Raw genomic sequence first — 27969 nt, 5'->3', positions numbered from 1 at the left:
TCATCTGATGCTCTTTGGCTGGAAGAATAATGTCATCTACCTTGCAAGACTTCAGGAATAGGAAAAGCAATAAAATTGGGAAAAAGTGGCGATAAGAATCACGCAGAATAAAACGGTAGTGGTTTGGCATCCTGTGTGTGGTGTCTTATGTGGTCTTATTCCACTGCCTGGTGGATGAAGAGGTGTCCTCCTCACACTAACTGTCCTCAGATGTGGCATTCATGGGACCTTTTGCTGATAATCTCAAGGATATCAAAGGCTGAATAGACATAGAGAGTGAAGTACCTTTTCACCCTTAGAAAGTGGTCCCTCCATGTGAGAACTGAGATACACTGGTGGGCCAGTTGTACTTCCGTGCTGTACCTTTTCAGTGGCTAAACTGAGGACTTTGGTCAACAGGCTTTGTTAAGCTGCCACTTTTCATAAATAATAAATTCTCACTCACTCCCTTTCTCATGCTTTGACTCATGCTCCCCACCCCCCAAGTTAAAATTAGAACAGAAAATGTGCAATTAAGACAGATACTTTGGAAAGAGATGAGGTAAGAAGAAAAAGAGAGGAGAATTAGAAGCAAACAAAATTTCAAATGTACTTTATTACATACATGAAATAATTGTCTTAGTGTGTGATTGTGTGTGTGTGTGTGTATATATATATACACACACACACACTCACACACATATAGATAAATTTCAGATCAAGGAAGAGGGGGTAAAAAATAATAGTATTACAGAAAGTTCTTGACAGAAGATTTTGAGTGAAACCTTAGTCCAATGTGTTCTTGGTTCCCATTAGTTGCTGCAGTCTTGTTTATCTTTTCCAGTTTAATAGGAACAGGAATATCAATTTAGACTGTTATTACAGAAAGTCGCAAGTAAAATTGCAGCTCTTGATTTTTTGGATGATAAACAATAGTGCATAATGTACCAGCTTTCTGAGCAGCCAGCTGATGATCGGCAGTTAGAATGGAGGAAAGAGTTAATGCTTCAATAAGTTACTATTCATGTGGTAAAGAAAAGAGCATAAAATACATAGCTGTTGCGATATTATAAACTGACCCTGTAACCTACAGTTGCAGTGCAAAGGAAAAGAGGAAGTAATAGTGGTGAATGGGTTCAGAGTTTATCTGAACCTTATATGAACTCCGTAGCATTTTTGAGTATGTAGAGTGGCCTGGAAATCTTACGTAAGTGGGTTCTATTGCAAGATTTCTAGAGCTTGCCATCAGGCTGAATAGCTTTTCTCTTGTTATTAAGGCGTTTTCACTTCTCAGCTTGCCTGGAACTAGGAAATGCAGAGGCTAGCAAAAATAAAACATGTTTTGGTGGGTAAACAGGAGGGCATTCCCTTTCCTCAGCCCTTCTCCTTTTTCTTTTTTGGTCTTTCTTTTACACCTACACCTTTTTTTATTTCTCTTATCTCTCTGAGACAGAAATAGACAAATTGATATGGGACAAAGTTATGAAAGACGAAAGATAAAAGCAGAGTGGGAAGGGAAGAAGACGAAAAGTGAGGACAGAATTGGAACTAAAAATACAAGAAATAAAAAAGTGAGGGGGGCCATCTAGAACTGGGTGACATTTTTGGATCAATGGTTTATTTGCTAAAAAATGCAGTTACGGTCAACCCAAAGCTATCGCAAATTTGACCTGAGAAACCATCCAGTTTTCCAGATCAGATGCTGCCCTTGGGAATGCAGTCTTGTTTCAGTCTTGGACTCAGCTCTGAAGACTCCCCCTTCAGCTGCGGGTGCTGCTTAGTAGTCACCTGAAGTGAAGCACTCATAGGAGCACTACTTGAAGAAGGAGAGGTTACTCACCTTGTGCAGTAACTGGAGTTCTCTGAGGTGTGTCTCCCTATGGGTGCTCCACTATCCCCTCTCCTTCCCCTCTGCTTCCAGTTTCCCTTGTGGGACTTTGCAGAGGAGAAGGAACTGAGGACAGGTCACCTGCCCGACCCTATATAGCCTTGGTGTGGAGCATGAGGTTGTGTAGGGCACCTGTGTGGACCAACTGTGCACGCCTACTGAAAATCTCTAGCTGAAGATGCATGGGGTGCATGTGCACCTGATGTGGAGAACCTGCTGGGCGACACATCTCAAAGAACTGCAGTTACTGTACAAGGTAGTAACATCTCCTTCATGTCCACTGAAGGTAGGATAAGAAGTAATAGGCTTAATCCACAGCAAGGTAAGTTCAAGTTAGATGTTAGGTAAAACTTTCCAACTATAAGGGTAGTTGAGCTCTGGGCTAGGCTTCCAAGGGAGGTTGGGGAATCACATCACCATCATTAGAGGGTTTTAAGAACAGGTTGAAGAAACACCTTTCAGGGATGGTCTAGGTTTACTTGATCTGCCAGTGTAGGGGCTGGACTTGATGTCTTCCTGAGGTCCCTTCCAGCCTTACATTTCTATGATTCTATGATCCATAATGATTATTGCAGCTCCAGTTCAGCTGGATATTTCAACACCTGCCTAGCATTAAGCACAAGAGCAGTCCTGTTGACTTCAATGACACTACTTATGTACTCAACTGCTAGTTGAAGGTAAAACAAATACAAGCGATTAAAAACTTGTCGATCAAGAAGACGAGAGGATCCACTCACTCCTATTTTAGCCATGCTTTCACACTGATAATCATACTCATGGAAACATTTTTGCTTGCCCTAACTTTTTTCCTCAATAGCAATCTTTTCAAACTCCTTTTAAAGCCAGTTAGTGCCTTTGTAAAAATGCACAGTCAGCAAGGAGCCATTCACCGTCTTCTGCAGCATGGACTTGCTTGGTATGTCCTGAGTAGCTATTGTAAGATGAGGCACATCTTAAAAGGGCATGGCCATGTGCGTGTTCAGTTGCTCTCTAAGAAGTCAGCATTCACCCACAGTTGTCCTACTGGGAGTAAAGGAAATATCTTCAGCATTTCAAATTCCATTGGATAGTATGTATTCCCATTTTAGTGGTGATGGTCATGCTGAAGTACAGTAAGGAAGGAGTTATGGTAAAATTCTGTGGTCAGTGTAACTGATCCAGTTTGAAAGAAAGGGGAACTATGCTTTAAATATAGACAACTCATCCTGAATGGAGGAGATGTGGGGAAAGAAAATATTGGCCTCTAAGTTGGGAACACTAAGGGTATGTCTGCACAGCAACTAGACACCCGCAGCTGGCCCATGCCAGCTGACTCAGGCTTGCAGGGCTCAGGCTGTGGGGCTGTTTCATTGCTCTGTTGACTTATGGGCATGGTCTGGAGCCTGAACTCTGGGGCCCTCTCACCTTGCAGGATCCAAGAGCCCAAGCCTGTAAATCTACACAGCAGTGAAACAGCCTGAGTGTCGCGTGCCTGAGTCAGCTGGCACAGGCCAGCCGTGCGTGTCGAGGAGTTGTGCAGACATCCCCTATGATATAAATTCCACATTCTACTCTCAGTTGCACCCATTCATCCCCAGTACAGGGCTGTAAACAAAATTTAGTCCTCAGATATTTGCAAAATATTCAGTGTCAGTAGTCTGGAAACTGTGCTGTGCTGCATTGCAGTATCTCTGCAGCTGTTCCCTTACAGCAATCCCTGGGAAAACCATTAAGCCACTCGGCTGTTCTGTGTGCTATAAATCTTTCAAGCAAATCAATTAACACTTTACTGTAACAGCATGTATGAAGGGAAGATATTCATTAATTACAACTTGATTAGACCAATTAATGCCAAAGGGGCCAAAAAGGTGTTATAATGAGTACGTTTGCACTCTAGCCCTGCTTGCGTTGTTAGCTGCTTGCTGGCACAAATACAGCACTATACATTTTTGAGGAAAGCTGAGTATGTTGGGTAGTAATTGACTATCAGAGTTTTGGTGAGAACGGGAATCTCAGAGACAGCTATCCTCTCTGATACACTTGTATCTTTATTAGCAATGGTAGTTACTAGAGCTATACTTTTTGTTAGCAATGGTAGTTACTAGAGCTATAATTGTAGCTAAAAGCATCTTAAAATAGTGAAGCAGATAATTCCTGTTTGTGGTTCCTTTTTCTCTGAAGTTTGGAGTTCAAGTTATATATTATTACAGACACCACCTTTTTGCCTGTTCACATGTGACCCGTGTCAGCGTTTACAGGAGTCCCTTCTCTTTCTTATGTCTGTGTCTCAATTGTAGGTGGGGACGGAGAAATCTTGTGTTTTTAAAATACTAGGCTACACTTTCTAAGCACCACTGTTGTACTTTCCTTACGGAATGACTCCTGGGTTACTTCTTATCCCCCACTATTACCACCTACTTGCTACCTCAAAAATGTAAACGCATGTCTTGATGAGTCTAATGTTTTGGTATAATTTTAATGCATATGCATGATTCACACGTCTAGCCCTTCTGGATGCTACAGAAATAAGGTAGATATAAAATACACTGCAAATGTAAATGACTTTATCTATACATCTGTGGCAAGCTGTTTTGATGTACATTTAAATATACATACAGACACACTCAGGGCCTTTTCCGTAGTTGATATAAATTGGTGTAGCTCCATTGACTTTGATGGAGTTACACTAATTTATGCCGCCGAGGATCTGGGCCCTCAGCATCTTGGTGCCTCTGTGTGTGCATGTCTGCTCAGAGAATCCAGAGTACAAAGACTGTGTGTCACGCATACACTTTTAAAGTGTATTTTATATGTATGTGGGAAAAGAGTATGTATGAACACATTTATATGAGGAAGGGGGCATAAACACTCCCACTTCATCCTCGATGTTCATCTGGCTGGCTGGAGAATGCCAGCATTGTAAAGTCAGTAACAGTAAAAACATTTAGGATCATTTTTAACTGATTGCCTGGCTCCTGGAGCTGAGTGGGAGATTTCATTGGCTGAAAAATCCAATGTATTTTTCATTAGGAGAATAATTTAGAAAGAAGAGATGATACAGATGAGACAAACATGTTCCAAGCATCGTAATGGGACATTGGTGCATATATTGGGTGACCAAGATGTTCTGAATTAAAGTTGAATTCCTATTCTGTTGAGGCTTTCCCGCAGAAATGCTCTTGAATCTGTAGTATAATTAAAAAAATCAGAAACGTGCACTTCAGATCTTCCCTGCAAGTCTAGGACACATTGCTGTAGTAAGAAATAGACTTATTCATGGGGTAATTTAATGGGCTATTCACCCAAAAATAGCTACAGCTATTTTACAAAGTGCAAAGAAAGCAACTGCAGTGAGAGCTGAGGACTGTGATATTAAAGGATGTGATGACAGGGACTCCAGAAAACAGTTGTTATTCTCCAATGCTGGGGAATTCGGACGCTGAGGAAATTCCAAGGCAAGTTAAGTATTAAGGAGCGTGACAGGTGCCAAGCTAAGCTTATGACCTAGCAAAGGAGACATTGTGCATTGTCAAAGCCCAGTGCTGCTTTGAATGTGCTGCTCCCAGTGAAGTCAGTACAAGTGTTGCATTCAGCTTTTCAAACCTTGTAAGCTATTTCAGAAGTTAGTGCAGTGGTGGGCAATCTGCGGCCTGCGGTTCACATGCAGCCCATCAGTGTACTCCACTGGCAGGCCACAAGATAGTTCGTTTACATTGACCATCCAGGGATCTGCGGGTGGCTTTGCCTGTGGACGGCGTGAAGGTCCACACCCCTAAGGTCAGGGCAGCCTGGGCTATCGATCAGGGGTCCATAAAGGAGCCCTTCAGTGCAGGGCAGCATGGTCTAGTGGCCAGAGTCTATAGCGCCGCCCTTCGGTGCAGGGCAGCGCGGCCTAGCGACCAGAGTCTATAGCGCCACCCTTTGCTACAGGGCAGTGGGGCCTAATGGCCGTAGTCCATAAATCAGCCCTTTGGTGAAGGGCATTGTGGTCTAGTGGCCATGGTCTATAGCATTGGGGTGCCCCTTATGGGGTGTGGCTGCCCTGGTAGGGTGCTTGGGCCCACCCAACTCCACCAGGCCCCAACCCAGGGCCCTAACAGTGGCGTAGTGGCTTGCCACTGACGCAATGGGGGAGGGTCCTACCGAAACACGCTGAGCTTCCCCAGGCGGGAGGTACCACTCTGTCACCCTCCCTGGGTCACCTCCTACCAGAGTCTGTGTTGGGGTTTCCCATGAGGTGCTGGGTCCTCTGTGTTCAGGATGGCCCGTCATCTCCAGGGTTTCCTCCAGTCACTGGGGTGCAGGTGGGCCATGGACAGCTTCTATTCCCGGCGCAGCCAGAGGCTGTGACTGGCCCTCTGCAGGAGCTTCCCAGGCAAGTCCTTGCCCAGCGGCCTCCAGTCCAGAATGAGCTGGTCTCTCTCCCTTTATACTACTAGAGCACGTGGAGCATGCCCAGTCTTGCCAGGGAGGCGGGACTTCCGCTGTCAATATGTGGGACTTAACCCTGTCTGGGCTAGTGTGGGGTAAGCAGTCCCCATCACAACGGTCAGTGTAAACAAACCCTGTCTGGGCTAGTGTGGGGTAAGCAGTCCCCATCACAACGGTCAATGTAAACAAACTGTCTCTTGGCCCGCCAGTGGATTACCCTGATGGGCTGCAAGTTGCCCACCACTGTGTTAGCATGATAGTATTTGACACTTATATAGCAACTTCCATCTGAGGATTATATAGAGCTTTACAAACATTAACCAAGACTCAACCAACACCAATGGGATGTACCTAGCAGTAGTAAACTGTATAGCTACTTTCCCCAGGTCAATAGGTGAGTCAGTAGAAAATCCAGGAATAGAGTCCCTGGCACCTTTCCCTTTGTTTTAGTCACTGCACTCTTCTTTGTCCCATGAATAATTCTCAACAGAAGTGAGTAAAATAATTTTGATGTGGGGCAGGGGGAGGAGGGAGAGAGCACCCAGACCTCAAAATTAAATGAATTATAATGGGAGATAAAAAATAAAAATGGCTGAGATTTTCAAGGCAGGATAGGGAATGTTCTCATAGACTCCTGGTCTATTTTGGCCTTAAAGTCTATCAATGATTATCTCATTTGACATTCTGCACATTGCAAGACACAGAACCTCTCCTACCCACTCATGTAATAGGCCCATAACCTCTGTCTGAGTTACTGAAGTTCTTAAATCTTGAGCTAAAGACTTCATTACAGAGAATCCACCATTTACTCTAGTTCAGATCAGCAAGTGACCTGTGCTCCATGCTGATAAGGAAGGCAAAAAGCCTCTAGGGTTTCTGCCATTATGACCTGGAGAAAATACCTTCTTGACCCCAAATATGGTGGTCAGTTAGACTCAGAACATGTGGGCAAGAGCCATGAGCCAGACATCTGGGAAAGAATTCACTGCAGTAACTCAGAACCCTCCCCATCTAGTGTCCTATCTCCAGCCATTGGAGATACGTGCTAATAGGAGTCACAAATGGCCCATATGCCATTATAGGCAACTTCATCATATCATCCCTTCCATAAACATATCAAGCTCAGTCTTGAAGCAAGTTAGGGTTTTTTGTCCCCACTACTCCTCTTGGAAGGCTGTTTCAGAATTTCACTCCTCCGATAGTGAGAAACTTTAATCTAATATTAAGCCTAAACTTGTTGATGGCCAGTGTATATTGATTTGTTCTTGTGCCAACATTGGCCCTTAATCTGAATGCTGTCTCCCTCACTGGTGCTCATCCCTTTGATGTATTTATTGAGAGCAATCATATCTCCCCTCACCCTTTGTTTTGTTAGACTGATCAAGCCAAACACCTTAAGTCTCCTCTCATAAGATAGGATCTCCCTTCTGATGCATCCTAGGATTCCATTAGTCTTTTTTTGTGGCTGCATCACATAAGTCCCCAGTTTATAGCAAATATTTTAGTTAGTCCCTAGGCGCATAACCTTTCACTTTGCACTATTCAATTTCATCCCATTTCCATTACTCCAGTTTTCAGGGTTATCCAAATCTTCTTGTATGATATTCCAGTCCTCTTCCATATTGGCAATACCTCCCAACTTTGTATTATCTGCAGATTTGAATAGCACACTGCCACTTTTTGTGCCAAAGTCATTACTGAAAATGTTAAATAAGATTCATTTCAAGATGGATCCTTTAGGAACTCCATTAGTACTGTCCCTCCAGTACTTTTAATTCTCATATTAATCCCCATCTTCTCCACTTTAACTAATGTCGGAGAAAAACTTAGTTCTCGCTTTTTGTTTGGGTGCAGCAAAATCAAATACTTTATTATTTCTCAAGCAATTGCAATAGAGGGAGGGAGTGCCCTAGGACATAGGGTCACCCCAGTCCCAGACAGGTAAACAACAGGTAAACAATTACAGCAAGCATTTATACCTTTGTTACAGACAATAATAAGCAATAATACAGACAATAATAAGCAACAGCTGCATTTTGTTTATACATAGGCCATTCTGCTATCTTATTTTTCTCACTTCTAGGAGACGCCAGTCTACATATTTTGTTATCAGAGCAAGGTTGTGACAACTTCTCACACAGTACTTTCCCACTCGCCTCACACCATCCTCGCTTCTACAAGTCTTGCGTCATTAGGGTTACAGCTGGCCTGACTCTTGCTAACAGACTGTCATGCATTAAGATCCCCTACAAATCCTTGTCAATTCTTTCCCTGCTTCCACACTAATAATTTCCCATGTGGAATTGTATTAAATGCTTTACTGAAATCCAAGTAGGTTAGATTTACTTAATTTCCTTTGTTTATAAAATCAGTTATCTTCTCAAAGAAAGAAATCAGTTGATATGGCACGGCCTACCTTTAGTAAAAACATGTCTTTTGTCCCACTTATCTTCATCTGTATGCCTTTAATTACTCTCTCTTTCAAAATTTATTCTAAGACCTTGAATATAATTGAGGTCAAACTAATGGGCCATTAGTTTCCGTGATCACCTTATTTTTTTCTTTTCTTAAATATATGTACTCTATTTGCAACTTTCCAGTCATAGAGTATGAATATGAGTTTACAGATTCATCAAAATCCTTGCTATTGGGCTTGCGATTTCATGTGTCAGTTGCTTTAATAATCTTGAATGGAGTTTATCCAGGCACCCCGATTTGGATCCATTAGGATGTTTGACTTTGGTTTCCACCTTGGATGTGGTAATTTCTACTTCCTTATCCTTGTTCCCATTAGCCAACCTGTCACCGCCTGTAACTTTCTCATTAAAAGCTGAGGCAAAGTATTTAGCCATCTTGCCTAGTCCCAGTCCCTCACCCTTCTGCATTAAGGAGACAGTTTTCTGCATTCTTCTCACTGTCCGGGCACCGGCAGCAGGAGCATTGAGAGGACAGAAGACACAGTTTCCCTGTTCTCAGTTCTGCTTGTTGCCACAGCAGCTTCTGGCTGCCAGGAGGAGCTATTGCAGGGGAAAGTTCTGCTCAGCCCTTATAGCTGTAGGAATGGAGCATGCTATTTAATTCTGGGGGGTTGGTGCATGTGCATTTTGGTTGCACATAAAGCTGAGTGGAGATGGAGCATGCTCAATTCTAAGAATTGCACTCTCCTAAGAATTTAGCTGCCAAACTCTAAAAAGTTTTTACTAATCATGTGTGAACAGACACCTAACTTGCCCAAATTGGGGAAAATGTACACAGGATCTGCAAAAGCCATGATCATGATGCAGGGCTGCCTGGGGAAGGGCAGCGGTCCGGGTCTTCAGCTGGCTTTTCGGCAGCGGAGGGCCCTTTAGTGCTGCCAAAAATGCAGAGCGACTGAAGGCTCCCCGCCGCTGAAATGCCGCTGAAGACCCGGACCGCCGCCGGGTGAGTACAAGCGCTGCAGCTCCCCCGCTTTGCCCCAGGCCCCCTGAATCCTCTGGGCGGCCCTGTCATGACATCAGGGTGCCACCGACTCAAATTTCAAGAGCTACCTGTGGCATCTGTAATGGCTCCTATAACAGCTGTCAAATAATACAAGTTTTGAGATTGGGCATATCTCTGGAGCATAACCATATGACTATAAAGTAGCCTCTTAAACATTGGTATCATATTTTCGATCTGGCTATCGTCAACTAGCAAACCTATGGAAATAATAGTTACTACAATAGCTGCTCCTAGGATGATTGCTTCTTCGTGTACCATCTTTGTTTGTCATTAACTTCATTTCTTTTTAGTCTGCTAATAGCCTCTTTGGCTACTCTGACAGTTACCAGGAGAAATAAGCGTTAAGTTTAGGCTCAGCTGTCATTACTAACTCTTTATCAGCTAAAGGATCGTTGCCAAAGTGCAATCTGTCATGTCATCTTAAAAAAAAAAATGTTCTTTTTTTAGTGGAATAAACCTTTGCATGATGGGTCTTTGCATTACCAGACCCATGATTTCTTTAGTTCCAGCTTCTTTCTCCAGCTTGAGTCACCCTGTTAATGCCGAAGATAACAATTCAGGTAAAAACTTTGAAAAATGTAAGTGGAATAAACAATCTAAAATAAATTTAACATTGCAGTGCTAAGAAGTGAAATTAAAGTCAGTAAAAGGTATATTATAATTGTGTATGTATAGAGTTAAACTTCTATAAATGTGTTACAGAATCAGAGTCTAAGGCCAGAAGGGACAATCAGATCAACTAATCTAATTTCCTGCACATCACAGGCCACTAAACCCCGCGAGTTATCCCCCGCAATGAGCCCAATAACTTGGAGTTGACTAAAGTATTACAGCCCTCCAGCAGCTAATCTATTGTTTGCCACAGGCAGAGAATAGGAGGGACTGAGGTACACGGATGCCTGAGACCTTTACAATGGCAGGGAAATGATTTGGTGAGATATACCCCGAAAAACATAGCAAGTTACATTGTACAATATATTTTCTCTTTGAAGCGGGAATGTCTATTGAATGCAATTACTTTCCTCTGTGGTTGTAAGTTGAGGATAGCTCAAAGATACTAAAGTCAGCTATTTCAAATCTAGATGCCTGAAGCTAATCTCCTAAATCCAGTTAAACACCTACATAAAAATGGCCTGATTTTCAAAGCTGCTGAGCTTCAGTGGTTGTTTTGTTCTTTGGAAAGTCAGATAGTTGTATTAAGATCACTAACTAGGGATTTAGGTGCCTAATGTCAGAAATGCCGCTCTGAAAATCTTAACCTTAGACATCTGTAAGTACTTTCCCCTGAGCTTTGCAAGGAAAAGTGATTTTAAAAATGATCATTATACCTCATGCTTTCTGTATACAGCACTTTTCTTAAAAACACTTTACATGCACAAAATAATCCTGAATGAGTTTTCTAAATATTGGTTCTAATTGTCATCTCAGTGTGGCATGCTGCATAAATATATTTAAATAATTGAATATACCGTATTTAAATTTATGTACATAGCACCTGTAGATTTGTGTAAGAGAATTGCATACGAGAATATTTAAAAGAATGAGACTTAGAGAATAAATTGGAGCATTTCCAGGTGCTAAACTGGAACACCAGATGCATTAAAAAGTATGGGCAGATGCATCAGAAAATGTGGGTAGCAGAGAGAGATTAAAAAAGAAAAGACTATCGGCAAAATTCAGGTGCATGCTCAGATTTCAAAACACTGTTTCAGGTCTCTCTCAAATGGACATGACAAAGTCAAAGAGCTCATCTCCTTTTGAGCTGTTAGAAGCATTTGCTGCTTAGCCAAGGAATGTTTTTCCTTGAAAGGGCTGGATTTTCAGAAAGTGCTGGCCCCCCTAACCTCTGAAAATCAGGTCCCTTTATTATGTCTTAAGATGAGCACCCAAAAAATGAGGTTCCCAAAATCACTGGTCACTTTTTTAAATCTTATCCAGGATTCGGGAGGTTGTGTGTTTGTCCCTGTGTGTGTATGAGAGAGAGAGAGAATCAACAAGGGCTCTGAGCCTCTTCCAACTGAAGGCAGAGATCCTAACCACTGCAGTGTGAGCCCCAAATTTGTTGAAAATCTGGCATATCCATCCTCAAGGTAGAATTAGACCTGTAGATTTGTAAACTATTTTGCTTATAGGCCTGTCTCCAAACCCTCGTTCAAAAATGGCTTCACGTATTTGTCATTCTAGTAGTGAGTTCAAGAGCAATGTAAAATTATGAGGTCTTCTGCTAGAAGATAGATAGACACAGCATAGTCAGATGGACAGAGCACTGGCCTGGGAGCAAGAAATCCTGAGTTCTAATTGTGACTTTGTCACTGACTCTGCAGGATTTTACATAATTCACTGTAAACTCTGTTTTTGTTTCCCTTTCTATAAATGTAGCAATAATACTTGAATTCTGACCTCACAAAAGTCTGGTGAGGATTAGTTAATGTTTGTGCTTTGAAAGTATAAAGACCTATGTATGTGCCTACTATTATTTGTTATGCAGGCTTTTGAGGATGGTGTGTTCTGATGGAACACTCGATGTTTGTGTTATCAATTTCAGTGCAAATTTCCTCACAGTTTTATAATGGCATGGAGGAAATGTAATGTTAGGAGTTAGCCTGCATGGGAATAAAGTATTGTTTCACTAATGTCATAACTTAGAGACTTTATATTTGATATTAAGTTGTAAGGCCCTAAATAGAATAGAATTACTTATAGCATGATGAGAAAATCTAATTGTGAAAATCTGGGGAACCTATGTGTAACTTATACATTTAGGAAATTTCTGTATTGTTGAACAGTGCAATGTGTAATGAGTCAGTCATGGGTTGATGAGGTCCCTGGCATGTAGCATCCACCCTGTCTGGAAGAAGCTACAGACTAAACAAAAGAGGCTGTAAACCCTAATGATTGTGATTCGATAGGGCAATGGTATGCCAAGAAGAATGCCTGAGCTGGAAACCTAGTTCAGTCCCTTGTATCTGCAGGGATGGGGAATGGACAGTAGAAAATGTCCAAACAGGAAAACAAAAGGGCAGAAGTATCAGAGCAGGTCGTTAAATCTAGGAACAAAGGCCACAGGTTTTTGGAGGGAGAAGGGCCGTTTTTGATTGTTTGTTTGACCATGTTCCAGAGAAGAAACCATGAGGAGAGAGATCCAGGAGAGGGCACTTGGAATCCTTAAAAGGACATTCCAGAGCAGTGAGGAAATGGAGGCAGGGATGCCATACAGGTGGGTTTTATAGTTTGACCTAGACCTGTAATATTTCTTACGGTCTCTAAAGTGAAGACTGTGTTAGAAACCTATCCGAAGTCCGTGCCCATTTTTTTTCAACTATCCTGTCCCTGGAGAGGTGAACTGTAAACTTGAGTTCTGGGAAAGGGTGTGCTTAAGTATTGGGGTGTCTTGTAGGTCAGCAATGATTCTGCGGCCCAGTGCAGTTGGATCATGAGGTCCCATTTCCGTGAATGGGGTAACAGACAGAGTCTGTGCCCAGGACGTATGCCAAAGAAGTCAAGAAAGGAGACAGTGCTGGGAATCCTATATAGGCAAAGGTAAGCTAAAGAGCAGTCCAGTGTGGAGAGACTCAATCATAACAGCCTAGTGAGTGTCCCACAGGGGAGCTTGAGTAGGGCTGTGAGACTGGTGCAGAGGAACATACCAGCTATTTAGGGCATGCCAACTGCATTGCACTAATAAATATTCATTATCAATATTTTATTTGAACAACATTAGACAAAACTATATGAATTAAGAGAGTGGTATAAATGACTTTATGAAATGAGGTAATAAGCAAGGTGACTATAATACTAACATCTATGTAGTGCAAGATTGTTGCTTGTCTGTGCAGAGGAATATGGGTCTGTAAGGCACCTGTGTGTCTAAGTGGGTGGATAGAGGCTGGACTTGGCAGAATCTTGACTCCACCCTTCCGTATACTGGCCATTGCAGCTGAGGGTGAAGTCAGCTGGAGGACTGGTCAAAATTTTTCAGTCAAAACTAATTTTCAATGGAAAAAAATGGTTCTTATACATGAATATTAACTCCAGTAATTTATTAGGCCTGGGGATATCAGATTTGCTTTACTTTCAGAGGGTTTTCCCACAATAGTCCACTTAAATCCCCACTGTTTTACTTGAGGAGGGATGTAGTCAGCTCTTTTTGAAGCCTTTCAAAGAAGTTCCTGGGTCAGCCAGAAGGAGTCACTGAAAAATAACAAGGCGTTTCTCAGCTTCCCTCTCCTCTTCTAAAATTGAGCATACTGCCACTGTAGCATTTCAAGCTCTTGCCAACCAAGAGGTACCTAAGAGATTTGAGTTTGAAACCCTAATGATAATTCATTTAGCTGCAGTTAGTCCACAAAGTTGGTTTACTATGTGTTGACAATAATTGTAATGAAGGTAGAAACAATGACTACTGATTGATGTGTGTAATTACAGTTTATTCTTCCTCAAGCCTTCTTAAATTGTTTCCTAATTTGCAGGCTCACTATTGTTTAAATCATTTATAGCAAGTACAGTAAATAACATTGCAATTACTGAACAATCCACTTTCTAAAATGTAAAATGATTATTGGGGCAAAAGAAGCTGTATTAAAAATCTGGGTGAGAGATTAAAGCTCTAATACAGGGGGAACCAAAAATGAGCTCCAACAGAGTTTTAGACTTTACAATTAATTTCTTGTTGACAACAAGAAAATCATAGATACCGTAAAAGAAGCCAGATAATTTCTATTTTTCTGTTGATTAAATTTAACTTTCTTATTAGATTAGATTCCTAATTTGTACAGAAGAGGATAATGTTCAATTTCCTGTACATCTACCTGGTGCTGAAAATATATCATGGCTGTTTAACTAAGGCCACAATCCTGAGAACACTAACACATATGAATCACTTTATATTGAGTTCAGTTGGACTACTCATATACATAAGTGATGTAATCCTCTAACCTGATTCTTATTGGAAAGGATTCTGCATGGATTTTTTTCAAGTCCTAGGAGGTTTGCTCTCATATTTTCCTTTATTCCCTACCAGAAGAATTTTCAATTACAGTATTATCTGTGCTGGCAATATCAACAGGAGAGAGAGAGTTTATCTTGTGGTTCAAGCAATTGCTTAGCCAGCCAACATGTATAATGGGTTCTGTTCCTAACTCTGCTGTTTACTTTTGCACTTCTTATCTTACCATCTTTTCTTGTCTGTTTCCTTTAGATTCTTATACTGTCATCTCAGCAGCACTTCAGCTTTCTGTATCAGTTTTGTCTGTAAAATGGAGTATGATGATATTTTCCTACTTCATAGGAGCATTATGAGGGTTAATTAGTGTCCTGTTCAGCATTTCTTACTCACCAAAGACTGTACTGCATTCTTTGGGAGTTAAAGGGTGCTTTGATGAGTAAGATACAGAACAGGCTCTTTATTCAGAGCTGCCCAGAGGATTCAGGGGGCCTGGGGCAAAGCAATTTTGGGGGCCCCTTCCATTAAAAAAATTGCAATACTATATTCTTGTGGGGGCCCCATGGGGCCTGGGCAGATTGCCCCACTTGCTCCCTCCCATGGGTGGCCCTGGGAAAAATAAACCTTCCTCATCTCGGCACAAACCCAGTTTTGAGAAAACTTCTTTACAAGGTATCACTGGTTCTCAGAATCAGCTAGTGCTAAAAGACACTAAAGCTCATTAAAAGGGTTGGACAAATATTTTCCATCAAAACTTTTTTTGGATCGAAAACTAGGGGTTTTTAAAAAGTAGAAAAAAATCATGGACAGTGTCTGCTTTCCTTCAAAATTTGTTGTTTTTTTTTTAATTGAAAAGCTGAAATTAGTCTCCCAAAACCTGAATATGGTTTGGGGTTTCAGAAGTGTGTAGTCAAATATTTGCTGGTTGCTGTTTTTGATTGTTTAAAGAAACAATAAAAAATTCTGCTTAAAAAAAATCCAAAACTTTTGAACCACCTCAGCTTGTGACCAAACACCTAACCCCATCCAGTCAGAGATTTTTTCAGGTTTCTCATACTCTGCTGGCTTCCTTGACTCATATCTGTCTCCATAACTTTGGGTTCATTTAGACTAGAACATAAGAACAGCCATACTGGGTCAAACCAAAGGTCCATCCAGCCCAGTATCCTGTCTACCGACAATGGCCAATGCCAAGTGCCCCAGAGGGAGTAAACCTAACAGGTTATGATCAAGTGATCTCTCCCTTGCCATCCGTCTCCACCCTCTGACAAACAGAGGCTAGGGACACCATTCGTTACCCATCCTGGCTAATAGCCATTAGTGGACTTAACCTCCATGCATTTATCTGTTTCCTAGAGACTCCTCACAAACTGGAGATGGTTACTGTGGGTTTGTCTTTAGTATAGCTTAAGTACATACTCCACGAATTGAGCATTTGAGCTTGTTCCAGAATCTGGGATGAGCCTATGTTGTGAAAACTGACATGCTCAAAATAGCACATGCATGTGAATGGACACAGGGTGCTAAAATTAAATTAACCCAGAGGTTCTCAAACTGGGGGTCGGGACCCCTCAGGGGTCATAAGGTTATTACTGGGGGTCGCGAACTGTCAGCCTCCACCTCAAATCCCACTTTGCTTCCAGTGTTAAATCTAATAGTGTTAAATATATAAAAAAGTGTTTTCAATGTATAAGGGGGGTCACACTCAGAAGTTTGCTGTGTGAAAGGGATCACCATGACAAAATTTTGAGAACCAGTGAAAACCCCTCTGAAGCCTCAGGGAATGTGCGGGGGGTGTGTGTGTCTCCCTTGGTAGGATTGGGAAAGAGGTAGGTGGTGTAGAATATTGCTGTTCTCATGTGATCCCTCCCCCAGTGGCTAATTTTAAATGAAGCTACCCTCCCCTGACGTGAATCTCCCTATGGCACTGAAATTAAATGTAGACTATAATTTGGCATTTGAGAAGTGAAATGGATGGTAGCCCTAATGGAAAAGCTAACAGCTTGGCTCTTCTGCAAACCTCAAACTGCTGAATGAGCTTTAGGGTAGAGAAGGCTGTGCCTCCCAAACAGCCTTGCCCTGCTCCCTATCTGACCCCCACCCACTTCCTGCCCCGCAACTGCCTGCCCCCCTCAGAATCCCTGACCCATCCTACTCCTTGCCCCCTCACCGTCTCCCAGAGACTCCCACCACCACCCTACCAGGACCCCACCCCTGCTCCCTGTCCCCTGACTGCCCCGACCCCGATCCACCCCCCCCATAGAGCCCTGACAGATCCCAGAATGCCCAGAATCCAACCCCCCAGTTCCCTGTCCCCTGACTGCCCCCCAACCTCTGCCCCCTCCCTGTGCCCTGACTGTCCCTGGGACTCCCTGCCCCTTATCCAACCCCCTCATCCCTGGCCTCTTACCCTCGGCTTCCCCCTCACCCGGATCCTCAGCACGTCATATCCAGGAGTGTCCCTGGACAGCCGTACAGCATGGCTCCGGTGGGGCCTGAGCGCCGCCCCGCTCAGAGCTGCGTGGTAAGAGAGCGGGACTGTGAGCTACAGCGGGGCCTGAGTTCCCTCTGCTCGGTGTGTAGCTCGCACCCCATCCCCTTATCACATGGCTCTTAGCAGGGCAGAGCTCAGGCCCCGCTGGAGCCACGCTGCACAGCTGTTCAGGGACACTCCTGGATGCGCTGAGGGTCCGGGAGAGGGGCAGAGGCGGGGCCAGGGCAGGAGCCTCACCGGTTCTCCTGGAGGGCCTTGTGGAGCCCGGGGCCTGGGGCAAATTGCCCCATTTGCCCCCCCCCCGGGAGGCCCTGTCTTTATTTATGGCTTACTCCTGAGATACAGTCTCCTAACCCTGAAATGCATGTAACTTCAGTGAGGGCAGTGCACACACAACAAATGTCAGTAATGTTTGGGAAAAGCGTAGGCAGTCTTCTGTGAATAGGCAGCTGTGGGCCTGATCTTGAAAATACTCATGAGCAAGTTTAGTGCATGCTACTACCACAAGCACTCTGATTTTACTTCTAGCTAGGGGACATAGGGAATGGTTGTAAGCATTCCATGGTAATATGTGTCTGCCGGATAGGACCCTGTATGAGTGCAATTAAAATAAATATTAAACCAATTTTTAATTATTTATTGCTTTTAAAGTTTCTTTATACTTTCAAGAATTTAGATAATTGGGGGAAAAAATGGGTAAAATATTCCAAAATGTCTAACTGATTTTCAGTGAGATGTTGGCTCCTAAGTCCCTAATAAGTCTCTTTGGACACTGGATTTAGACTCCTGTGTTACTTAGATGCTTTTGAATTTTTTTTACCCATTGATAAGTACAATCCGTAGGCAATAATAATCAAATTATGGCAGCACCTGACATGGCTCTAAAGTTAAGGCTGAATTGAATTTTCCATTTAAATCAGGGATTCTATCTCTTCTATGAAAGAAGGGAATGGTGTATTCTGCTCAAAATTACAGCACTTACTTGAGTAATGAATTAATTTTCAGAGAATTTACAAGTGTATTCATTTGTGTTAAATTAAATGCATTTTCCAAGAAATTTAGCACGTGATGTCAGTTCTTTTGATTTTTTTTATTTCTTCATGAGAGGCCACTATGTTATCTTCTCCTTCAGAGCAAAAAAATTGTCCTCTTTCAAACTGTCTGCCTTATCCTATTGTTTTCAATGGGACTGAGATCACAGGCTGCCCTCAATTAAGATGCCCCTTTCCAAATGGCCACCATCTCCCATTGCTCTCAACAGAGCTGCCATTGCCATTTTTGCATTTCGAAACCTTAACATATTTTGCTTTCTTTTGTTTGATTAAGAGACCATTCACTCTTCACCAGGGGTGAAAGTAACTTAAGGGACTTACTGGTACACAGGGCAGGGGCCCTGCGCAAGGTGGGGAGGGAGCTCGGTCAGAAGTGGCGGGGCCTCGGTCAGAAGGGGCGGGGCCTTTAAATCCCCAGAGCCCTTTAAATCGCAGCTGGAGCCTAACGGCTCCTGGCTGCCTCCACTACCCCAGGGCTCTGGAGACAACTTAAAGGGCCCAGGGCTCTGGCTGTGGTAGCAGCGGCCAGGAACCCTGAGCCCTTTAAATCACTGCCGGAGTCCCATGGTAGTGGCAGCCTGGAACCCTGAGGCTCTGGTGGTGATTTAAAGGGCCAGCGGCTCCGACTGCTGCTGGGAGCTCAGGGCCCTTTTAAATTGTCGGTCTGGGGAAGCTGTGCCCTGCCAGTATGGTTGACTGTATACCGGTATGCCGGGCTGGACCAGACCAGCTTACTTTCATCTCTGCTCTTCACTTAAAGCCCACTTATGGACTCATGTCTTCCATGATGCATGCAAAAAATGAGGGGATATTAACAACAGAAGGTATTACCACACACACACACACAACACACACGCACACCTCTTTCCTTCACAGTGCATCCTGTCTCCTTGCTAGTGTTCTAGATTTATAAACTATTTGGGACAAGAACTTTAGTTTTGTGTCTAGTTCTATGCCAGCACATTGGAACTTAACAATTAATAGGCAAGGTTTCCATTGTAGCATAAGAAGTTCACACTGAAGACTAACCCTTTGATTCTGTAACTAATGACAACTGTTAAAAATAGAACTTTAAATTGAACCAAATGTGCCCATGAGTTGCTCTGAGGCCTAGTTTCCATAACCCTTCTCACCTCATCCCTTCCATACTGTTTGACAGTGCCACTTGTTGCATCATATATAACGTAAGGCTCCACACTATTTGATGTGGACAAACCCCGTGCCCATGCGAAACCCTGGTGTTGTAGTCAGTAGTTTGCTGAATCCGGATTTTAGATTATAAGACTTGTCCTGATAGTGAACATATCTTTGTCTGTGCTGCAAACTACCTATTGTTTTAGGCACAGGAAAAATCAATTAATATTAATAAAATTGTCAACATATTTTGAGCATTAAATACAGTCATAAATATTAGTTATTAGCACACAAGAATTAAGCCAAAACTATATTTTCTTAGTCAGTCAAATTAGAATGACAAATTAGACAGTAAAATTAGTTAAGTCCAAAACCAAAAGGTTTAAAACTGAGAACCATTAACAATATAGTAAATAAATAGAAACTTGTTTCTCGCTGTATTGTATAGTTTTAACATATAATTACCAATAAGGAATCAAAACTGTTTGTCATATTCATCATATTTGCAACAACAAAGCCTACAGTATTAGTAATCAGCAGGAGCCTGATAAGTAAACACAAGCTTATTACTTCCTACATCACAAAAGTTTAATACAAAAGAGCAGGAGAAAATTATGATGTCTGGTTTTTGTATCAGTTAGTTAGATTTCAGCTAATTTAATCCAGATGATTCAACAAAGCAGCCTACAAGAATAGTCAGTTGACATAATGGTAAGCAAATACTAAGATGATACTTTCAAGACATTGCTTCAATTAAAAAAAAAAAAGCACAGAAATAAAAATTCTTTCATTCAGATTTTGGTGGGATGGAGCAAAGTAACTAACTGGGGTCTTCTGAGTCATTCAGCTTTTCTTCCATGGGCTCATTTTCCTTCCCTTTAACTTTGATTTTACCTCTGAAAGTCCACAGCTTTTTTAGAATCATGAAAGATTGGCAGAAAAAGGAACTGACGAAACAAATCCTATTGAGGAAAATGTTTCAACCACACAGAACTTTTTTTTTCTTCCTTCTATTGTCAGCCACATATGGAAAAGAAGTATAGCATTTAATGAGGTTAAATCATTGAGGGTTTGGTATCCATTTATGGTGATTCTATGGAAATTATTCTGAAAGCCTATACAATTTAAAAGAAACCAATACTTTTTTATATCATTTGTTTTTTTTAAAAAACTTTAGGACTCTATTGAAGTAATGTAATGGTTCCAAACAGTATACGGCTGTATAGAGTGTTTCCCTTGATGGTGAGCATATATATGTCAGGGAAAGCATGGATTTGCTTAATATTATTTTTTAAATATCTTTCTTTATTATCTCCAGTCATATTTGATTGTTACTATGATTTAATTACCCTATTGTATTTGTTCAGTGGAAAAGGAATACAACCCTCCAGTAAATCAGGACTTCAGTGTTCAGTCTGTGCAAATTCATTCACTTCCCTTTATGCTATAGAAAATAATCTGATAGGAGTTATAAATAACCTGCTGTAAGAAAGGGCTGCAGCTGTGCACTCTAGACAGTGAGCCTCCAATCCCAGTGCCTTCGGAGAAGTTTTTCGGTATCAGATGTAAGATGCAATTCAGCAGTAAGTTTTTAGATCTTTCCGCATTCCAGTAGAATGCCTTGGCCAGGAGAAATTAGTGTAATTATACATCGCGTGAGTGTTTGATCTGAATCTCTGTTCACAGTAATCATAGGATTTCTTTAAGGAAGCATTTTCTTTAGCAGAACCAATTAAAATAAACAGAAACTTGTTACTGTGATGCAAGCAAACATAATAAGAATACAAGTCTTTATGAAAATCATCATTAATTAAAATGGAGTAGAGCTCAAATGGGGCATGTATATTATTTTGTCAGTTAAAATTAATTACAGCTAAATAGGAAGCTTTGCTTCAGTTCTTTTCAATCCAAAGGAAAAACGTATTTAACAGCTCTCATTCACCTGTCTCCCATGGAAAGTAACAAAAAAGGAGTGGAAATTTATATGATTGAGATTTGTGCTTAGTTATGTCAGCTGCTGACGCTTTAACTCCCTGAAGATCTGCCCCTCTTAAGCAGTTTTTGACTCCATGACAGCAAAGTTTTTCCAGAAAGGCCTCACCTTCACTGAACTACTGGTAAAGTACGGAGAGTGAGTTGTTAGGATTTGGGACCATATCCTTCTAGGCCAGAGGTCCCCAAACTGTGGGGCATGCACCCCTGGGAGGCATCGAGGAACATTCAGAGGGTGCGCAGCAAGGCCTGAGCCAGCCCCCATGGGGGGCAAGGGAGGGAGCACCATCCAGCCCCACTGTGACCCCAGCCACAGCTCCACACTACACCCAGCCGCAGCTCTGCCCCCAACCCAGCTCCACTCGGCCCCCTGCTCCGCCCCTAGCCCAGTTCTAGCCCTAGCTGAAGCTCCACTCTGCCCCCTGCTCCGCCCCCAGCCTGGCTCTGCCTTCATTCCCTCTCCACCCCCAAGCCAGCTCCACCTCTAGTCCCAGCTCCTATCCCATTCCCAGTTCTACTCTGAGGTCCGCCTTCAGCCCAAGCTCTTCTTCTGAACCAACTGTGGAGTAATGGAGGAGGGGGTGCGAACAGATTACGGTACTGATAAGGAGGGGCGTGGCAGGAAAAGTTTGAGCACCCCTGTTGTAGGCACTCAGCACCTTGCAGGATTGGATCCAGAATTCTTTCTGGTTCATTGTGGATGATGAAGATATAAAATGTGGGCATTGTGACAGCTACATTGGTTGACCAGACCATTTTGGAGAGCAAAATCCTTTCTTATACTTTTTTCCCCAGGAAAAGATATCACCATAGATTTTGAATTGGGTCCTCTAGTATTATTCCAGTTTTCTTCACATTTTAATATTGCAGCCAGCTATTAATCAGTAAAGGTGCAATTTACTGTATTTGGTTTCTACACATCATCTTTATCCATAACAGAAGTAGATTTTTATCAGTATTATGGTTATGGGGAACCTGTCTTATGAACCCTTACTCAATGAGTCATCCTTACATATGCAAGTCATTCCATTGACTTTAGTTGGATCACTAAGTCACTCAGGCTTTGCATGACTCGGTGTGACTGTAATCTTTTCTGATAACGGGATAATACTGTGGTTTATGATTAGGGGTTTGGATTTTAGATTTAAACTATTATTTATCCGCTATGGGAGGGAGGAACCGTAGGGTGACTGGTAACAAAAAAAACAACAAAAAAACCCTGTCTTCTGAGACTATTTTTACCTCACATCTATTTCTTTTTCTCTGATTTTTATCTATACCTTCTTCTTTCACTAAATTGCTCTTGTTATTTCTCAGTCTCTGATAAGTACGTTACTGACCAATTAATGTTTTTTTAAAAATATTTTTTATTTCTAGAACTATTTCTTCTGACAGTGGCTGGCATACATGAAAGAAAAATATCAGATTAAAATCATATTTAGACTGTTAAAGCTATTTATTATTTTCAGTATTTCATACCTTTTTGTGTTCCTCTCAGAGTGAACATTGAGTATATTGTTTTAACTCTTAATTAGTTCTTAGTCAATTTCACTGTCTGTTACTCATGCTTCAGCAACATTTGGTAGTGTTTGGATTGCAGACATACAGGGAATGTTTATTTGTACATAATTTTTCTACTGGCCTTGGTTTCATAACACACTAAATTTTAGAACAGACTTGATTTGAAGACTTTTTATTAAAAAAGAGGGGGCATTTATTTACTTGTATCAATGTCTGCTTGCAACAATAATAATTGTAGGAAAAGGAAAATATCAATGTATCAAGGTAAAATCAATATTTCAGTATGATAGATGCTTCATTTTAATGTAAGCCTACACAGATCACCATGATCATTATTGCTTTATATTCTGGTAGCTCCTAGGAGCTCCAGTCATAGATCAGGATCCTGTTGTGCTAGGTGTGGTGTTCCGTTGGCAAACACATCACCAAAAAGCAATTCCTGCCCCACAGGGCTTACAATCTAATTAGGCTTTTACCCACTTGTGCTATTTTCACTCTTGTCCTTTATTTTTGTCATCTCTAGTTTCTTGTCAGTAGTGAAAATTTTGCCAACATTTTCAAACTCCTTCTTGAAGTCAATGGTAGCTTTGCCATTGACTTCATTAGAGCCATGATTTTCACCCTTTTTCCCTAAATTAGGAAACGAAACATTGACTTGTATGGTATGAAACTTACAAGATGAGATTACTCAGTTAGGGCAAACTGCAGAGAATGGGTCAGAAAATCCCTGGAACTGGTGGTAATTCCAGTATTTAGATTTACCAAGCCAGCAACAACACAGCTGCTACAATATCTTACTGGTTACCCAGAAGCCAATAATGCAGTTCCCTTAAAGCAACACAGCCTTGGCTTCCACCCAGACAGCCAAGTCAGATATGATGAGGATTACTGAAAATCTTATTCATTATATAAAAAGTTCTACTAATCCCAAAGGATCGGACTCATTACCCTTCAGGTTAATGAATATTTCAGATCTTACCCAAATACACACAGTCAATTTGTATTAACTAAACTAAAATTTATTAAAAAAGAAAAAGAGAGAGAGAGAGAGTATTGGTTAAAAGATCATTATACATACGGACATGAAAAGAGTTCTTAGGTCCGTTTCAGATATGAGCTTTAGAGTTGCAAAGACTTCTTTCAGACTTAGCTCATAGGTTCAGTCCAATGTCCAATATCAGGGTGATCCGGAATAGAACTGGAGACCTCAGTCTTGTGACTCAGGCTTTCCCTGATGAAGCATATGCAGATTTGAGATTAGAAGGATCAGGTCCCAAGAGTTTTTATAGAGATTACTAGCATGCTATGATCACCTCTTGACAGCATGCCATCCTTGGTGAACAATCGGCTTTTGAAGTAACCTATTTCCTAAGCATCACCAGTAATTAGCTGCAAGGATTAACATAAAGCAATTGCTTGTCTCCCGCCATTTGCAGGTGATTTACCACAAACTTCAAAGAGATGCTAACATCATCTTTTGATCTCTGAATTAACAGAATACAGTGATAAATAGGAACTGTTTGGTTACATTTTTAACCTCTGACAATATATACGTAAACACACAAAAACACAAACATCTTCTGATATGCCTGGGAAGGTTGAATCTGAGTCAATTAGACTGCTAGTTGTGTAACCCTTTCTGGCCCTGTGTCACAGATGGAATCAAAATATCTGTGGGTTCCTTGGCAACCTGCAGTAAGCTTGGAAACCAGGACTGTTGGAATCTCAAGCTCCTTAGCAGCCCAACTGCATCCTTTGTATCCCCCCATATCCCTGCGCTTCCAGGCCTGGTGGGCGGCCTTTCAGCCAGGGCTTCCAGTCAGCAGCCCAGGGAGCAAGTTGAAAAATCACTTTTGGATTTCCCAAAAAAGGCATTTTTACGTCAAAAAACTTCAAATTTTTGTTGGGATTCTCTTTTTTTCCCTTAAAAAAATGTAAAATTTTTGTGGGAGGGAAATTCTGCTTTCCTGCCAGGTACATGAGACAGAAAATCATTACTTTAGCTATATAACCTTCACATATACTTCTATATCTCAGCTATAACAATTTTTTCCACGTAGGCATTAGTTCCAACAGAGTCTCCAGGCTCTCACTGACCTAATCCTACCTTTCCAGTCTCTCCATTTTCCTCACTTTCAGAATTTAGCCTATGCATATTTGGCATGATTTGATATCCCCTACTCCAAGATATATCTGTTGGCATGCATTTTTTACTTCCATTATTTTCTCTTAAATGGGTCCTGCATCCAAGTACATGACAAGGCTTTACCCTGAGTGATCTTAATTTTTTCTCAGTTCTCTATTTTCTGTTTCTATCCAATTAACATGATCTTTTTTTTTAATCAACCTCATTGTTGTAACTAGTGTAGAATGTCCCACACGCAGTGCTTAATTTGTACCAGAGCTTGTCAGAGCTCAACCCTGGCACTTCTAGGCTTGGCAGTTCATAGCCACCACACCTCTGCATTTGTTGCATCAATTATGAATGTAAAAAAATTGCTTGAGCCCTGGCACCTCTTTCATTACAAATTAAGCACTGCCCACATGCTTTGGGATGAGTGCTATAGAAACTAATGAATAAAATAAATGTTACTGTTCTGTTTCATGCCTTGTATTTTCTCATCTCTGCCTCTTATTTAATCATTTCTGATACATTTTTCCCCTTTTTTCCTGGCACTGTAATAGCCCTTCCCCATATGCTTGTGATTTTCCAGCTGTCTTTTAGTTTGTACTCATTCCCACAGCTCTGTGTCTGTGATGCTCCTCCTGTTCGCATGTATCCCAACAGGCTGCATCTGTCCAAAAAGGACTCTTAACACCATGCAAACCTGGGGATTTTCTATCTACATTAACAGAGGAGCGATTCATTCAGGTTAAGTCTGCTCTGACAGGGTGGACATAGATGAGCCAATGGCCTTCCCCCATCTAACTGTATCCAACTTCTATGACCCCTAATCTGTGACTGGCTTTTTTGCCTGACATTAAGAATGACACTAGAATTATTTCTGAACTCACTATTTATAAGGTCCCTTTAAAGCTAACTTAATTCCTCAAACGAGTTGAATAGACTAAAAACTACAGCTGCTTCCTAACTACCGCCATTTCTTGAGCTTGATGCTCTGTATTGAGAATCCTTTAAACACTAAGTATGTCACTAAAATGCTGTCATCCATTATTACTATTTTTATCTTTATTTTCTTATTGCAGTAGTGCCTATTCACCCCAAACAGGACCCCATTGACAAACAAACAACACAAAAACTGTCCCTGCCCCAGAGAGTTCACAGTCTATTATTTAGGCAATACGCAATATATATTGCCTAAGAAGACAGACAGGGCAAGGGGGAGGTACAGCAACAGTGGGGATTGGTGTGTTTGTATCTTTTAGTCTGAGGTGGTTGGACCCGGTATATTAAAAAATAAATAGCTCTCCTAGCCTCTAGAACAAAATATTGTAGGTCTAAGATCATTCCTTTTGGCCCTTTGTTTTCTTCTTTCCATCTCTTCAGATTGTAAGATCTGGGATTTGGGATTTGATTCACTCCTCTGAGCACAGCTGTTGGAAATATGTAACTCACTTTTCCCACCTTTATAGCTACGACAGAGGAGATGGACTCCTCCTTGAGGGGAGGGTGGGCAGTGCCTTCTCTGCCTCTTGCCCTCCTCCAGAAGTGGCACCAGCTTTAATTTATGGTAGGACTTCATAAGAGTCCTGTTGGTGGACGCTGTCTATGAAATGAGCTGAATCAGTATGTCTCATGGGTATCTTGCCTTGTGTGACCCTAAGAGCACCTTAGTGCCAGTTGGCACACTGTTATGATAATTACCCATCGGGTACTACTTTAGTTTTTCAGAGTGCACTGATTTCTTCCTTCCATGCATTAAAAAAGTGTTGCCCCATTTCTGTGATCTAGTCAATACCAGTTTCCACTGTCATTGCAAGACAGGATCTAGCAATCCAATCAGTTTTAGGTGTGGTTTGAATCAATTACAGCACTGATGTGGCATTTGCCTTTACTAACAAAGAAACCAAAAAAATTTGCTGTCACAGTGACCATTGATTAATCACTAAGGCCCAGTGTTTCAAAGAGCTTGCTGGCAAATTTTCAGGTAATCAGCATCCCCATTTCGGGCCAGATTTTCAAGTGCTCAGAACCCACAAATGGGATGAGATTTTTTGAAAGAGCTCAAGTCTCATTTAGATACCTGACATACGAGTCTTATATTAAAAACTTCTCAGCACCTATCAGCTCCCACTATGACACTTCCTGGCCAATTTTGAGGGGAGGAAAAAAAAACAGCACTCAAAGCACTTTTTTGCAAATCCAACCCCAACTGTCCTTTGTACCAGAGGCATCCAGAAACATACTGTTCCAAGGTTCAGTCCATAAACATGCATCTTCCATGTGACCAGACACGCTCAGCGTAACTCGATGTTCTATTCATTGGAATTGACATCTTATTAAAGATTGTTGACAAGGGACACATTCATTGTCTGCTAGCAGTGAAACAGCTTAATAGTGTCATGAACAGAATAGGATGGGTAGTATGGACGTGTTGGCTATTTTATCAGACCAGTTTTTCTGATGTGAAAGAAAATTCCTGCTAATTTAGAACATTATAAATTACAATTTTGCTTTTAAAAAACTGTGCATTCCAGCCAGTTAGCAATAAATCTCTCGTTTGTGTAACTAAGTGCATCTTCCAGGTGGAATGAAATCCCTAGTACTGAAAATATTTTGTTTCTATGTGGTTTTATCCCCTGGAAAACTGACTTGCTTTACAGATGGAAAAGGTTTGGCACCGACAACTGCTCTGCCTAATTCACATATTCCTTTCTTCAACTCCACCTATAGGCCAGATTCTCAGCATTATGAAGATGTGCAAAGCTATTAACGTCAGTGGGATTGCACATGTTGTAAATTCAATCAGAATTTGGTCCATTGTGCGTGACTCTGAGATCTCCATGCCCAGTCCAGCCTGAATCCCCTTGCTGAGATTGCCTGTTAGTAAAAGGATGTTTTGTTGAAAATATATGAGTAAACAAGACCTCCTAAGTGCCAGTTGTGGTGGTT

At 41.6% G+C, this 27969-nt stretch overlaps 1 protein-coding gene across 9 annotated transcripts in view; it reads left to right on the top strand.

Annotated features, from left to right (window-relative positions):
* DLG2 (discs large MAGUK scaffold protein 2) overlaps positions 1–27969 on the top strand; it is a 1569268-nt gene that overhangs the window by 1273017 nt on the left and 268282 nt on the right. The window lies entirely within an intron of this gene.

This window comes from Gopherus evgoodei, chromosome 1 (genome assembly GCF_007399415.2).
Source record: "Gopherus evgoodei ecotype Sinaloan lineage chromosome 1, rGopEvg1_v1.p, whole genome shotgun sequence".
Taxonomy (NCBI): Eukaryota; Metazoa; Chordata; order Testudines; family Testudinidae; genus Gopherus; species Gopherus evgoodei.
Note: the sequence above shows the minus strand (reverse complement) of the source record. Positions and strands in the feature narration are given on the sequence as shown.